General features: G+C 40.2%; 1 long non-coding RNA gene across 1 annotated transcript in view; it reads left to right on the top strand.

Annotated features, from left to right (window-relative positions):
• Window positions 1-12981, top strand: part of LOC110394074 — an 81755-nt gene extending 68774 nt beyond the window's left edge. Inside the window, exons 19-20 of the long non-coding RNA XR_002435356.1 lie at window positions 482-616; window positions 6487-12981. This is a non-coding gene — a long non-coding RNA (uncharacterized LOC110394074). The remainder of the gene's footprint in view (window positions 1-481; window positions 617-6486) is intronic.

Genomic DNA, 14090 nt, shown 5'->3' with positions numbered 1-14090 from the left:
ATTATTGCTCTTTTTCTTTATCTCTCAATTGTGCTGCTAACTGCAGACAGTATGTTCATTTAGCACATCATGGAGATGTGTCCCTTTGTTCGGTTTACAAATTCTTCACCAAGAATGTGTTTGTTATTTGGATTTATTAAACAGATGATTTTTTCAGGAGCACATTTGAGCTCTGGATTGTTTGCCAGCAGTTTGTAATAAGCCAAGAAAGAACAACAACATATAATCAAATCCATTATGACTACATTAAGATTACAGTAGAGAAAGGAAATGAAACAAACAAAATATTGCACAAGTACAGCTAAGAACAATGAAGATATCTGAACAATGTCATAAACACTTATTACTACTTACATAAGGACCACTTGTGTGTTTACTCTCAAGCCTGAGACTGACTTCCATTTTAAGGTTGCCCTCAGATAAGGTCATCCTCTGTTAATATGGAATCATATCAAATGTAAACTTGTTTGTTTCTTGGCAGCTCTCAGCAGAACTGAAACCATTTCTAATGTGGCCAAACTCTTCCTTTAGTCCTGACAATGGACAAACATCAGAAAGAGAAATGCGAATGAGATGATGAAATTGTACAGAAATCAGTCAACCTTGGGAAAAGCAGGTATTTTTTCTTTAAATAAAGAGTTAATATAGATAAATTTATAATTTAAAGGAAAGTCATTACTGTAAACGCAAAATGGATAACTAGTACTTAAAAAACATTCACAAAGAGACACTCTAGAAAGAGAAAATAGGTAATAAATCAGGTACAGTCAGCTCCAGCCAGAAAATTTGCCTTTCTTCTTGATGTAGGGAGAGAACAGGGCAGAAAAAGCAAATGCGTGCAGATGAACCACTAATAGAGAGGAAAGAGGGGCACCGTGCACCACAGAAGGCAAATGGGATTAGGCATGTCAGTCAAATCTCTTTTCTTGCCGAAGTGCAGACATGAAGTTTCCAGTTGTAGTACTGTGCAAGCTCCTATGAGCCAGAGAAGCATCATGGTTACCAAAAGGTATGTTTGCAAGTGAATGGTCTCATGCAGAAAACACTTTAAAATGTTGTCCTTCTCTGCCACCATCTTTTGATGAAAATTTTTCTAGTGCACTTCAGATTATTGGGCCATAAAGCTAACTGGACTTTGTTCAACTAGCTATTGTGCCACTAGGACCAGCCACTTTCCCTGGGTTTAATTTATCAATTTATCCAGAAAAGAATTATTCACGGTGTTCTTAGAAGAAAGGATTATATTTCCGTACTTTGCTAGAGAAGACAGCAGAGGCAGAAAGAGGAGAGAGACAAGAGAATATATGGCATGCTGTGCAAATGATATGGTTGTCTTTTCTTCCCTATGTAATTCAGTCCTTGCCAGATTTCAGCAGGCAGGCAGGCTGCACTCAGTTTGCCTTTCAGAGCTGATGGTTCAGAAATGCCATCTCTCACTCTGCCACAGCTCCACACACGGCAAATGACTCCCCCAGAGCACACAGCTCTGAATAGCCGGAAATCATTACTTTTTGCTCAGAGTCTCCCTCTGCCCATTTGGCCTTTTTAGGTTAAAGAAAACTTCCTAGCATCGTAGCACTAAAACAGTATCTAGCTGCTGGAGATTTGGGTAAATTAAGCTTATTGAGACTTACTGGAGCAAAGCTGGTGCAAGCAGTTCTGAATCTATCCCACAGCCATACTGGGGGCATTTCTACACAGCGTTGTCTGCTCTCATGCATCTGTTCAGTAAAAATTAATTGTAGGGGAATTCTTATTCTTCCTAGGCACAGCCCTCTTGATCACAGCCAGCATTGCCACTGCCTTCTGGGAATAATCTCAGTGCCTTTGAAAATTAAATTACGTGGAGGGCTGTTGGTTCTGAAGCAGTTTTCAAGATTTGAAATGTGTTTCAGTCTTCAAAGAAACATAGCCATGGAGCCTTTCTTCACACACAGACAATTGTGTGATCGTGTCCCTTTTTTCTGGGAAAAACCTGAGAACAGGCATTGCCTAGGAGGGAGATTGGGTAGCAAGATCTGCAAGTGGGCAGGGAAGGCAGCCAGGGGTCCCACTGGTCGGCAGCTGGCCCCTAGAGGAGATGTAGAGCTTGTGCTCTGCCATTCTAAGCTCTGCCAGGCCACATGGAGCTTCCAGTCTGCACAAGCTCAGTGTGTTGAGGACATGGGCAACAGCCAGAGCTGTCATCACATATTCCACACTTGTGGGAGCACTGGGTGGCTGGTGCCTGGCACAGAGCCTGCTTGGGTGTCCCTGGAGAGACCCAGCATTGCGGGCTGTAGAACATAGGTGAGGTAAAAAGATCTTATGATTAATGGATTTTGGAGAGTATGGGGCTTCTGCTCATGCACCAACACATACTGCTGTGCTCTGTGACTCCTTCACTGTGCATTCAGATATTTTTTTGCTCCTGAGAATGTATAAATTTGATTAAAAGTATTGAGATAAAGTCGCCACATGGAATCAGGCTGCTGAGGCATCTGCACCAGTATCCAGCTGGTCTGGAAAAAAGGCTTACAAAACCCAGTAAGCGGCATGGAAGGGAAAAATAATCCTTCCTAGCTGCTCTCTCATAGAGATTGTGCAATAGTTGAAGCTTGGCTGCTATTAGAGACTATTCACAAATTTTTGTTTTGCAGAGGGTGGAGTTATTTGTAGCATTAAAAAAGTAACTAGTTAGTGAATAATATTTATGGTGGGAATTAATTTGTGCATGTGTATGTTTGTACATTTTTGTGGATATGAACATAAGTATCCTCCTCCACAAATTTATCTCAACATAGACATACACATACTATATATAGTGCAACATGCTCACACTCTCCTGTAATTTACTCTGGAGATCTCTATCTGTCTCTGTCTTGATACATCCTCTCTCTTCCCCTCTCTCGTAAGGCTTCAATAAAAGCTCAAAATCCAGAGGAAGATGGTAATGCTGTACAAACATTTGAAATGTGAAAAGAAGTGAAAGAAAAATAGTTTCTCTTACCCAGAGCTGTGAGGGATAAAATGAAGGCTGATCAGTTTTGTGTAAAGAAGCAGAGATTCAGGTCAGGTATAAACTTTTCTCAGTGCTAAAGCAGATCAGCCTGTGGAATAAACCACCTGAAAAGATCACTGAGCCACATCAAAGGAGGGATTGTGAAGCTGGAGGCTTTGGAAATTAGGATTGCATTAGGATGCATCTGAAGAGCTCCAGTGAGGCTGGGTCAGCTGCCTGACCCTGACACCAGCACCTCGGGTCAGTTTTTATTTCATACGCCATTTAACGTGACTTGTGGCTGATCTGCATGTAGTCAAAGCTTGCTGTGCATATCCTACAGCGAAGTCTCATATTTTGGCTAAGCTTTTGCAACAGCAAGAGTCATGCTCCTAACTCCCTCCCTGGGCTGCACAGACCCAGTCCCTGCCTGCTACACCATGGTCAAGCTGGAAATGGGTGCTCTATCACAGTTGCTCTAGTGAGACAGTCTCATTCCCAATGTCCCATCCAAGTGCTTATCCTGGAAAGTCTTTGAAAGCATGTTCGACAAAGGAAGGGGTGTCTGCAGCACCCCAACATCAGAGTTTATTTCTCTCCATGAAAACAGGAAAAAGTCTTTACTGCTTTCATCTGGTCACCTGCCAAATGTTGCTGAATATGTGATGAATGGTGCAGCAGTAATAAATAATAGCAATGTTGCATAAGAAAGAACTATTTAAAACTTGTGAAAGGTGGAATTGATTGTGTTGGAGCAGGTGGACATGAAGTTTTCCCGAAGTATTGTCCCGACTACTGTAAACACTTCAGGCAGAAAGTCTTAGAAGCATTCCTGTTTTCAGACTGATTAACCATTTTACTGCAGGCAAACAGATAAACACGTCTTGCAAATGCATCTGGCATAGAGGTTTGTAATGAAGACAGTGGGTTCCTAATCTGTGTGCCAGGTTGCTTCAGGCGTTTTTGGGAGAGATAACACTGACGTATAAATAGTCAGTACAGAGGGCATACGGGGTGGTAGTCTGCAGTTTGTGGTTATCACGCTATGCGCATTGCTGGCTGCTGCTCTTTTCAGGGATGTGCTGGTATTAATGCAGTTGGTCTCCTAGGCTGGGCATTCAGCACTCTAATGTTGGAGAGATTTCCCTTTTTGGCTTGTATTGTGTTTGTACTGATATTCATCATTATATCAAAAGAAAAGGAATTACTGGCAAGAAAATGACTTGAAAAGTTCCAAATGGTTTTCTGAGAAAGAGGCTGTGCTAAAAACAAATAGCTATTTATGTACATACATAGTGTGAGGATTATCACCCTGGGAACATATTATATAAAGCAGTCAAATGTGTGTAACACACAGCTCCACACCTCTACATGCCACTATGGGAATTAGATTCCTTTCCCCTGTAAACTCCTCACTGTGCCGGAGAGAGGGGATCTGGAAGGCAGCTCCAGGCACTAAATGAGTTGCACAACAGCCATCACCTCATCTTGCTGGAATGCAGAGGCTTTTTATTTTCAGCTTTTCACTCCTGTAAAGAAACACATTTAAGCCCGAAGAAGATTGACTTGCCATAGACAATCAGTGCCTCACCTGGGCATAGCTGTGGGCCTTTCCTATTTATTCTATCTTGTCTTAGGGAGAATATCTCCTGCTAGAGAAGAGCAGGACTGAGTCCATCACATTGTTAATTTTGCTTACTAAAATAACTTGCTGTTCTTCTACTATAGAAAACCCAAAGTCACACAATCATCTGGAAAGCAAAAAGAAAATGTAATTTATGTATCTTTCGTCAAGTTGTACTAACTACAGTCTGTTGCATTCTGCTTAGACTCAGAAAAATTATTGTGGATTAATATTCAAGTGAAACAGCCATGCAGCACCTTGCAGTTTAGAGGTTGTTTTTAAACACTGAAGGAAGAATACATTCTGTGTGTATGAATATGGAGCAGAGCAATACAGCATAATTCTAGCTCAATCTAGCCAAGAAGCCCCAGTCAAGACATTAGCTGAATGAAATACCTCATGCAATATGACTGAGAACACTTTCAGCACCTGTTGCTACAGATCTGTGCATAACAAGTTTGCCTTTATTTGAAGAATAATTAAATTGCTCACATCTTCCTGGAGACAGATTTCAGGGGCAATAAATTTCCGGGACCAGCAGGTAATTAGAAAGCTAAATGCTGTCCTTTCCAATTGCATTTATTTAACTAACAGTCTTTTGCTTACAGCTGACAGGGCATCAGAAAGAGGGAAGGTGGAATCATAGCCTGTTTAAAGACATTGGGTCCATGGTGCCTGACTAGATCTGAATTGATATAACACATTTATCCTTTGCATTTCTTCCCGTCATGCTTTGTAGCAGACCCCATTCTCAACTGGCTATGTCTGAATCACTCTCCCCCTGACCACTACTACATGGCTGGTCTGTTTCTCCCATTCTTCAGCCAAAACATGCACTTTTTCTCTCTGGGATTTTAAAAATGTTTCAGCCCACAATATTCTGCCCTGGAAGGTGAGCTTGGTTAGGAAGCACAGGTACTGAAGCTCAGATACTTCATGTACAAATACATTTGCACTAAAAGGTAGAGGTTTGCATCATCCACTTTTCTAGCCTGGGGTGTTGGGTAGCTAATACGTGCAGTAGCTAAATAGCAGCCTTATTTTTTAAAGGTTACATTGCTTTTACCTTATCTACATTATGCCGGGCATAGTGTTACTGGCATTTCATGACATCTGGGTTGCCTTTATTCTGACAACAGCACAGAAATACCCATGAGCTACAGCATGATTTAAGCTCTTTGTGATGGATGTACTTAAGGCAGACCAGCAGAAAACGAAGATTAAACTTCAGACAAAGGAGTAAACTTTTTCCAGGTCTATGGCCTAAAATTACATTCTACTTATTCCCAGTCACTTAGCTCAGCCTGATAAACTACTTTACATATGAGATAATCAGAAACTTTTCATGTCTTAATTTATGAAGCCCTTCCTGTTGAATAGAAAGAAAGCAACATAGTAGGCAGAGCACCTCTTCAGTTATGAACCAGAGGATGAAAAATTAAGTTTTCTCTGTCTGAATCTTGGTGTTTCTTAGAGACACCTGAAACGATAAGGAAGTAAAAAAAAGATGAAGGCAAAGAGCCAAAAAGGTAGGTGAGTTTCTGTTTCTTTTCTGTGTCCCTGGAGAAAATAAAATTAAAAAATATCTATACTTATTTAAAATAATATTTGTACAAATTTGGGACGTTGGGTCAGTTATTAACATACTTTGGTTCAAAGCAACTCTTTGAACAACATCCAGAAAACAGCAGAAGGACTGCTAAATTTGATGAGCTGAACATTTCTGTACTCTAGCTTCTAAACTGAACTTTTTTTTTAATCTATACCTATGTCTTTTATCTATACACCAGTGACAGCTTCAGATTAATCAAGAAAAAAACTGCAAAACATTCAGAAAAGGCTGCTGTACATGACTTTCAGGCTCTACTTTCCTGCTTCACAGATTGCAGATCATCTGAGATCTGAGGAGAGCTGTGGAGGTGAAGCAGAGAAATCTGGCAATAGTGTGTCGCCACGGATGAAAGAACTGCTATTTGTTTTGGTGCCATACAAAATCTCAACACAGACTATAAAAGCGTTTCCTCCTCTGGAATTCATCAAAGCTTTTGGAAGAAACAAGTCAGAGGACACTACTGAACAAGGCAAAACATGTACTAGTCAAACCAACCACAGCTGAGATGGAAGAAGTCAGATGCTGACATGCTTTTACTTAGTATGGAATGGATTTAAAATAAGCATTTACCTAGTGTCAGGCTTGAAAGTGAGGCTGAGGAAAAACTTAGCTGAAAATGAGACTACAAGGAGATTTTCACTCTATTGAAGTAAGTCCAGGTGGTTGAGATCAGAATGGAATTCCAGGAAATACTAACTGAAGCAGCAATAGATGCTCAAGGATGTGCAAGTTTTTATTTATGCTAAGTATCTCAGGAGGGAACACAGTATCTTGACAAAGAGAACTGGGAAACACAATCTGGATTTCCAGAATGTTATGATGTATAGAGGTTAGTTGTAAAGCGAAAAGATAGCACCATATTAGAAAATGTAAATAAACAACAGCAACAAAAATTATAAATAAAAGGAAAACCATGTGCCTCTTGCTATGGCTGAGGGCATGTCACTCTGAGTGCTATATCCTAAAACATAAGTACTACAAATACAGAAGGTATATGCAATACAGATGGAAACAGAAGAGCAACTGGAAGTAAAGAAAATTATTTGTGGAGGAACAATACCATGAGGTAGATGAAGTCCTTGGATAACACATTTTATTGATGTTAGATTAGTTCAAATGCTCAGTCATCCCTTTTTAAAAAGAGACCATTTAGAATGGAGACACTTATTGCTGTGCAAGGGCAGTTAATGTTAAGGAGACCATTTCACTGTGTAAGAAAGGCTTTTTTTTTTTTCATGTAGAGTTTAATAGGAAGAAAATCACACTTGTGGCTGGAAATAGAAAAGAGAAAGGTTTGTCTTAGACATCAAGAGAAATACCAAACCTGGTGTATGACAGCCTCTTACCAAACAGATTCTTACAGCATGTGGCAATGTTACAAAGCCTAAAGAGAGAACATGTTGAGAATTAATATCACTGAATATATCTGCCTGCTTGTGCCTGTCCAGGTACAGAGAGAGCAGACACCAGGTGATTCTTCCCATCCCTTGACCTACTGTCTAGTACCAGAAAGCACAGGTAAGAAGGAAGTCGCCACCTTCTGCTGTACCAAATCAGGTCAACCAAGACAAGCTTACTCTCATGAAGATATCAGGTGCTAACATCACTGGGGGTCTTTCCACTGGTGGTAGGGAGAGTTACATCTCACTTTAATTCTCAGCCCTATTAAGCTGCTGCCCGGTACTAAATTCCAACATGGTAGCTTTATAAGGAAAACCACTGGCTCTTAATTTTAGGGTTTTTCATTTTGACAGAATAGCATAGGAAATATATTGACAGAAAAGGGAAGAAAATAAATTGTTAACCCTGAAGGCGTAAGCGAATCACGTTACTCTACTTTATGAATAGGCAACAGTTTAAACTTTGACAATAAACATTCTTTTTTGTTTGTTTGGTTGGTTTTGTTTTTGTACATTTCCTGTTGAGTAGGGAAGCAGTGTTAACAGGTAACTGATTTGACATTACATGTATTGGTGACCTGCAAAGCTTGATATAGACAAAATAGTGGATGGAGGAGAGAAAGTTGGTTTAGCAGTTGAATGTAGACCTAAAAGCAAAGAAATTCTCAGTTCTAATTGTACTGCTCCTACCTGCTTACCGGGTGGCTGTTAAAGCTTGGCAAGTCTTGGGAGGTGGAGAACTATGTGTTAGCATTAAGCTGGTACAATGAGGCTTTAACGAGGGTGAAATTGGCTACTTCTCTGCAGAGATGGTTTAACTGTTTTAAAAGTGAATATATATAAATACACTACTGAATTTGAAAAGAAAGCTTTTAGTGCCTTTAGCATGAAATCTTGAGAATGAGCCATGAAACAACTTCAGTAATTATTACACTAGAGACTGTTATATTTTCATATGTGCTAATGCTGCTATCAAAGGTAAATCTACTTCTAATTCATAATTCCTTCTGATTGAAAATATTCTTTTAATCTCTGTGCAGCTGATATAAACCAATGATTTCTCAGAACAGGGGTGGGAATTTGGCAATATTTTCCTTCCTGCTTGAGTGGTAAGCCAACTCTGACATTTTATGCTGTTTTAATTAAATCACTGTGATCTTTGCAGGTCACTGTTTGGTCTGACAGTGTTTTAAAGCTTAACATTCAGAAGTAAATTATTTTAACAAATGCACACAAATATTCTGAAATGAATCCCTTCAGTGTTGAGACTGCACTGTCTGTTATCTCTGTTTTAAAGTAAAACAGATGGTTCATATTGCAAATGATGCATGAATAGGACTTCCCCAATGTGATGCAAATGGATCGTTGAAACTGGAATTGTGCAGATGAAAAGAGGCTGCTGTTGGTAGAAGCTTCTGGCACAAACATCAGTAATAAATATGTTCTTTAGTTATGTTTCACCACCTTTTAAAAAGTAAAGCATGTTCAGATAAAAATAACCACACGTAAAAATGGCTCCAAGTGACTATTTCAAGGAGAATAATACAGCTCAGTAAGTCAGCTCCTGATCCTATTGCTGATCCCTGTTGTCACCTTTGGCAAGTGTGCTCACACAGCCTCTCTGGGCCGCAAGGTAAAACTTCGGGGTCACAACATCCTGCTGTTTATTGTCTGTCTCACATGTTCAAACCATGCATGTGTGGAGCAGACATTTATTTGCAGGAGCTGGCACAACCATTGTATGCTGCCGTAATCCAGAGATAAGCAACTTCTGTGGAACAATACCGTGATGGGAGCAATATCTTCCTGTGCTGGAATGACTTTCCACGTGCACAGAACTGTATGGAATGGATCTGTGAGCCCTTATAACAAAAAACAGCCATTTCATTTGAGCAGACCTCACTGTATTCACTGCAGTGTACTTACTTGAAATAACATATTACTAATATGAGTGAGTGAGAAACAGATCAAAATTCCCCTTCGTGTGCCCCATTTTGAAAAAGGCTTGAACTTTCAGTCTATTTCCACAATAGTTAATATTTGTGATTCAGTGATTAAAATGAAATATATTCTTAGGCTGAGAGTATTCTGACTAGATTTGTGTACAGTTTTCAGTAACTGATTCTTCCCAACATTGCCTCTATCAGAGGAGGAAAATTCAGATTTATCTCAAGAAACAAGTATTCAAACTAATAAGCTCTTGTCCTACTAATTTTGGCATTAAAACTTCACAACAGCTTTCTTTCAAAATGGAGTATCCAACTCAATATGTTACCAGCTTTTTTTCTTTTTTAGTTTCATTGAGTGTGATATTGGTTTTGCAAAATAATTTAATGAATTATTTATTTTGGTGCTTGGGCCTGGTTTCTCACAGATTTTGCTGATTTACGAAATGTCTGGAAGAGCCAGCTGCAACAGGTTCATCTGCAGAATGGGAAGAAGATACTCATAAGAAAAAAAGATACCTAAGCCTTTGCTTGTCATTCTAATTGCACTGTAGACGATTTTGCAGATTCTGATCTCAAGGACTCATTTTCCTGTGTTTATGATCAACATTTGCTCCCATTGTTGAGTAACATTTGATCACCAATTCCCTCCTTGAAACCCTTCGGCAAATGTCAACTTTCTTTTTGTCTATTAAAAATCATGTTGCTAAAGAACCCTTCCCCTCCCCCCTCCCACTTTTGCCCGATTTACCATAGATTTCCTGAATTTCAACCTCCTCAGTTCTGTGGCTCTTGATTCATTGCACCCAGCTCTGAAGGAGGCCTAGCATGTACCCTGCCAGCAAGAACCTGAGAGGATCTGGAGAAGCAAAGGCTCACTGTTTGGGAAGAGAGGACTTGTGCAAGGATGAGAAAGAAGCGTTACAGAGCATATGAAAGAAAGAAGCTATACAAATTAGAAATGATAGAGAAAACCAAATTTTTCAAGGGCTGTTAGAAATTTGCCTGGTTCTAGCCACTGAACCTTATATGTATGTAATGCTCTCTCCACAAGCTTGCAGGGGTACCCAATGCTTGTCTCAGTGTTTTTCTGACAGCATGGGTACACTTGCTTGCCCTTACATGCTACGGAGATCACCAAACTGGAGGACCCATTGGGGTTTTGCTCCTTGCCTAACAAGTCTGATCACAAAGAGGGCTATTTGGCTGTCATAGCAAGTAATGCAGGCAAACCCCATAAAATAAAATGATCAACAATCTGCGCATGGAATCATGCCCATTCTCACAACATCTAGAATTATTCCCCTGACTTTTCAGGGCTCTTTATCTTAAACACTCCATGAAATCATTCAGCAACTAACAGTCACTGATTTTTTCTGGAGTGGGAAGAGAATGTACATTTTTGCATCTGTTTGCTTGGCTCCTGGGACTTTTTCTGCTTTTAACATTCCCTGGTAATGTCTCGTGCTGAGTCTGTGCCTTGGGCGGCAGCCACTGCACAGAGGGACCATGCAGGCAGAATAAATAACAAGAGTGCTGAGAGACTTTCCTTGATACAAATGGCTGTAGATTGGGAAGAGAGAGCATATTTCCTTAGTACAGAAAAGGCCCCTACGGCTGATGCTGTAGGAAACTAATTCATTGTTGTCACTCTCTGTTCTGGGAAGGGACGGAGGAGCTTTTTCATATTCCTTTGGTTCTGCTGTGTAGTCTGCCACAGCAGTTGGCATTAGTAAAACCAGCCCTGTTCTCATCTGTTCAAAATATCACTGGTATTTCAGAATGCTGATTACTCAGACAGACTGCAAGGCAGAGATTTGTGAGTTTGAAAAGCCAGGCAACAAACTGTTTTGCTGAAGTGGCAATGAAATGGAAAATGGAGGCAGGGTACAAGCAACCCACTTAAGGGACCTGGCAAAGCTGTGGGGGAAAAGGGTTGCGGCTGAAAGAGAGCATTTAGCTGAAGAGAACATTTAGTCAGCACTTTAGCTGCTAGACTCCATCTAGAGCACTGACTCCAGCTTTGTCCCCTCCTCAGCACAAGAAAGGCACCTATAACCAAGAGCGGAGGGCCCCACAGTCAGGTTAGGACCACTTGCCCTCTAAGAAGAGGCTGAGGGAGAGGGGCTTCTTCAGGCAGGAAATGTGATGGCCTGAAAGGAGATAACTGAAAAGCTGGAGCCAAGCTGTTGGCAGTGGGACATGTCAGGCAAACAAGTGACAGTGGATTTCCTAAGAGCTTTCTCAAGGCCCAGCTGCATAAATCCCTGAGCAACCTGGTCTGAGCTCAGAGCCAGCCTTGCTTTGAACTAGAGACCTTCTGACATTCCTTCCCACCTGAGTTACACTGTGATCCTGATTATCAGCTGCTCTGGTCACGCTAGATGTCATGGCAACCCTGCATATCTGATGGCCAGAAAACACCTCAGTCATCACCTAAAACCAGCAGCCAGCAGACTAACTCCAAATCGCAACAGGCTAATGCTGAGGCCTTCAGGCTCTAAGTGTATATATATATATATACATATATATATTTATATATGTACATAAAAAGAAGGAAACCTTGAGAAGTGACTTCTGTCACTTAATCTTAGTGTATTCAATGCAGTGACAGCAGTCTGGGGCTGCAAAGAGCCTAAAAAATGGTTTCAACCCGGAAGTGTTTCCTCCTTGTAGGAAATTAGGACCCAAACCTCCTGCTTGGAGGATCTCTGTCCTCTTAGTGGTAGTCTGGTGTCAGGCACTCTGCAGTTTACAAACAGCAAATCTGGATAACTTGCATCGAGAGAAATAGCCAATTATTTCAATCACTTGGTGATGGTACAGTAAAAAGGAAAAATGGGTTAATAGAGGCAATTGCCTTTCTAGCCTGATGTATGTCCCTTACAAAATAATGACAAAACTGAGACAAGATTTAATTAATAAAGATATAAGTGGAGATAAAAGGTGTGGATATTATTTCATGACAGTCAATATGATGTTATTAAAAAAAAGTCTTGTCAGGAAAGTCCAGTTTTATTGGGAATTACATGTTTGTTTGATAAAGACTGTTGTGCAGACATAAAAGATTTCCATGGTTTAATGTGTTTTGTTCACTGCCATTGAACAATCTGAGCTAAAAAAAAAAAAAAAGAGCAACCGCGTGGCAAGGCTGCAAAATGAGCAATTAGTGTCAATAAAGCTCAGATAGGATGGATTTAGAACTTACTAAATGGCAGATTGCAAAGCTGTTGCTAATGTGAATTTTCCTCTGAATGAGTCTGTTTCTAGTGGCATCCCATGGTGGCACGTACCAGAAACAGTGCTGACCAACAAATTTTATCAGTGTTCTGGAAAAAATGTAACATTCCTGTTGATGTAAAATAAATCTGTGAATATCACATGCTGGTAGAATAGAAATAAAGATGAGAACAAGTCAACTATGTGGAGTTGTAATTGAGTGTACGGAGTCTGATCAAACAAGTTTTGGCCAGGGTACGTGAGCATAGTTTGCAGGCAGTATTCATTGAGTTGGATAAGTAATAACACCAAGAAGAGTCTTGGAGTTGTCACAGAGCAGTACAGGCTCCCACTGTGTGATGTTCTGGCAATGTAAGCAAAGGTAATGCCTACTGTCATGATCATGAGATAAATAGCGGGAGCAGACGAGTGATTTCACAGGAACTGAAATACTGAATGAAGTTCTGATACTTGCACCTTGAAAAAGATACTGTAAAATGGAAAAGGTGCATAGATGATGTGAGGCCTAATGGCTGGTTGAAAACAGCGTATTCTGAGAGGTCTTGATCTATGAGTTGTAAGTGGTACAATAATAGCAGTAATCTGGAAAAAGGGAAGATAGGGCACCTAAAGTGCTTAATATAGTTAACAGGTTCAAATGTTGGAAGCCAGACAAGTCTGTATTAAACAAGATGTACTTTTTTAACCATGGGGCTTGAGCCTTTGAAAGAAACTACAAAAAGGGAATTGTGAGTCTGTCTCTGGATCTTCATCTTTGGCAAGAAGAAAATATTTTGAAAAATAGGTTTTATTTAGCCAGATGTCACTTTGTGAAGTACAGAAGAAAAAAATAAAATCTTAACTGGCTGAACTTGTCTGGAAGAGAAACTTTTGCTATGCAGACATACCTATCCCAAAAGACAGGAGCAGCACAGCTGATATCAGAATTTAAAAGAAGAGACGCTATGACACCCTCCCTCCTATCATCCCTTAAGTATCTTGGAGATGACCAATGGATGGGCTTGTGAGGGCAATCTTATGCTTATGATTATGTTTTTGGCTTACCTGCCTATACTATTAACCCAGAGAGTGTGGGGCTGGCTTTACTTAAGGAACACTGGTTGTAAATTGTTGGATGCTGTATGGTTGTCATAGTCACAATTCTTCTATTTCATAAAGGAAGAGGGCCATGTGTGTCTATTCCCTTCCTCTGAGCAAAGAAGAACCATTGGAAAAATATCCTGCAAACAGAAATCTATTTTATGAAATTTGGAGGTAAGAAACAATTTGTGAAAAAAGATATGAGCCA

The sequence above is a fragment of the Numida meleagris genome, chromosome 2 (assembly GCF_002078875.1).
Source record: "Numida meleagris isolate 19003 breed g44 Domestic line chromosome 2, NumMel1.0, whole genome shotgun sequence".
Taxonomy (NCBI): Eukaryota; Metazoa; Chordata; class Aves; order Galliformes; family Numididae; genus Numida; species Numida meleagris.
Note: the sequence above shows the minus strand (reverse complement) of the source record. Positions and strands in the feature narration are given on the sequence as shown.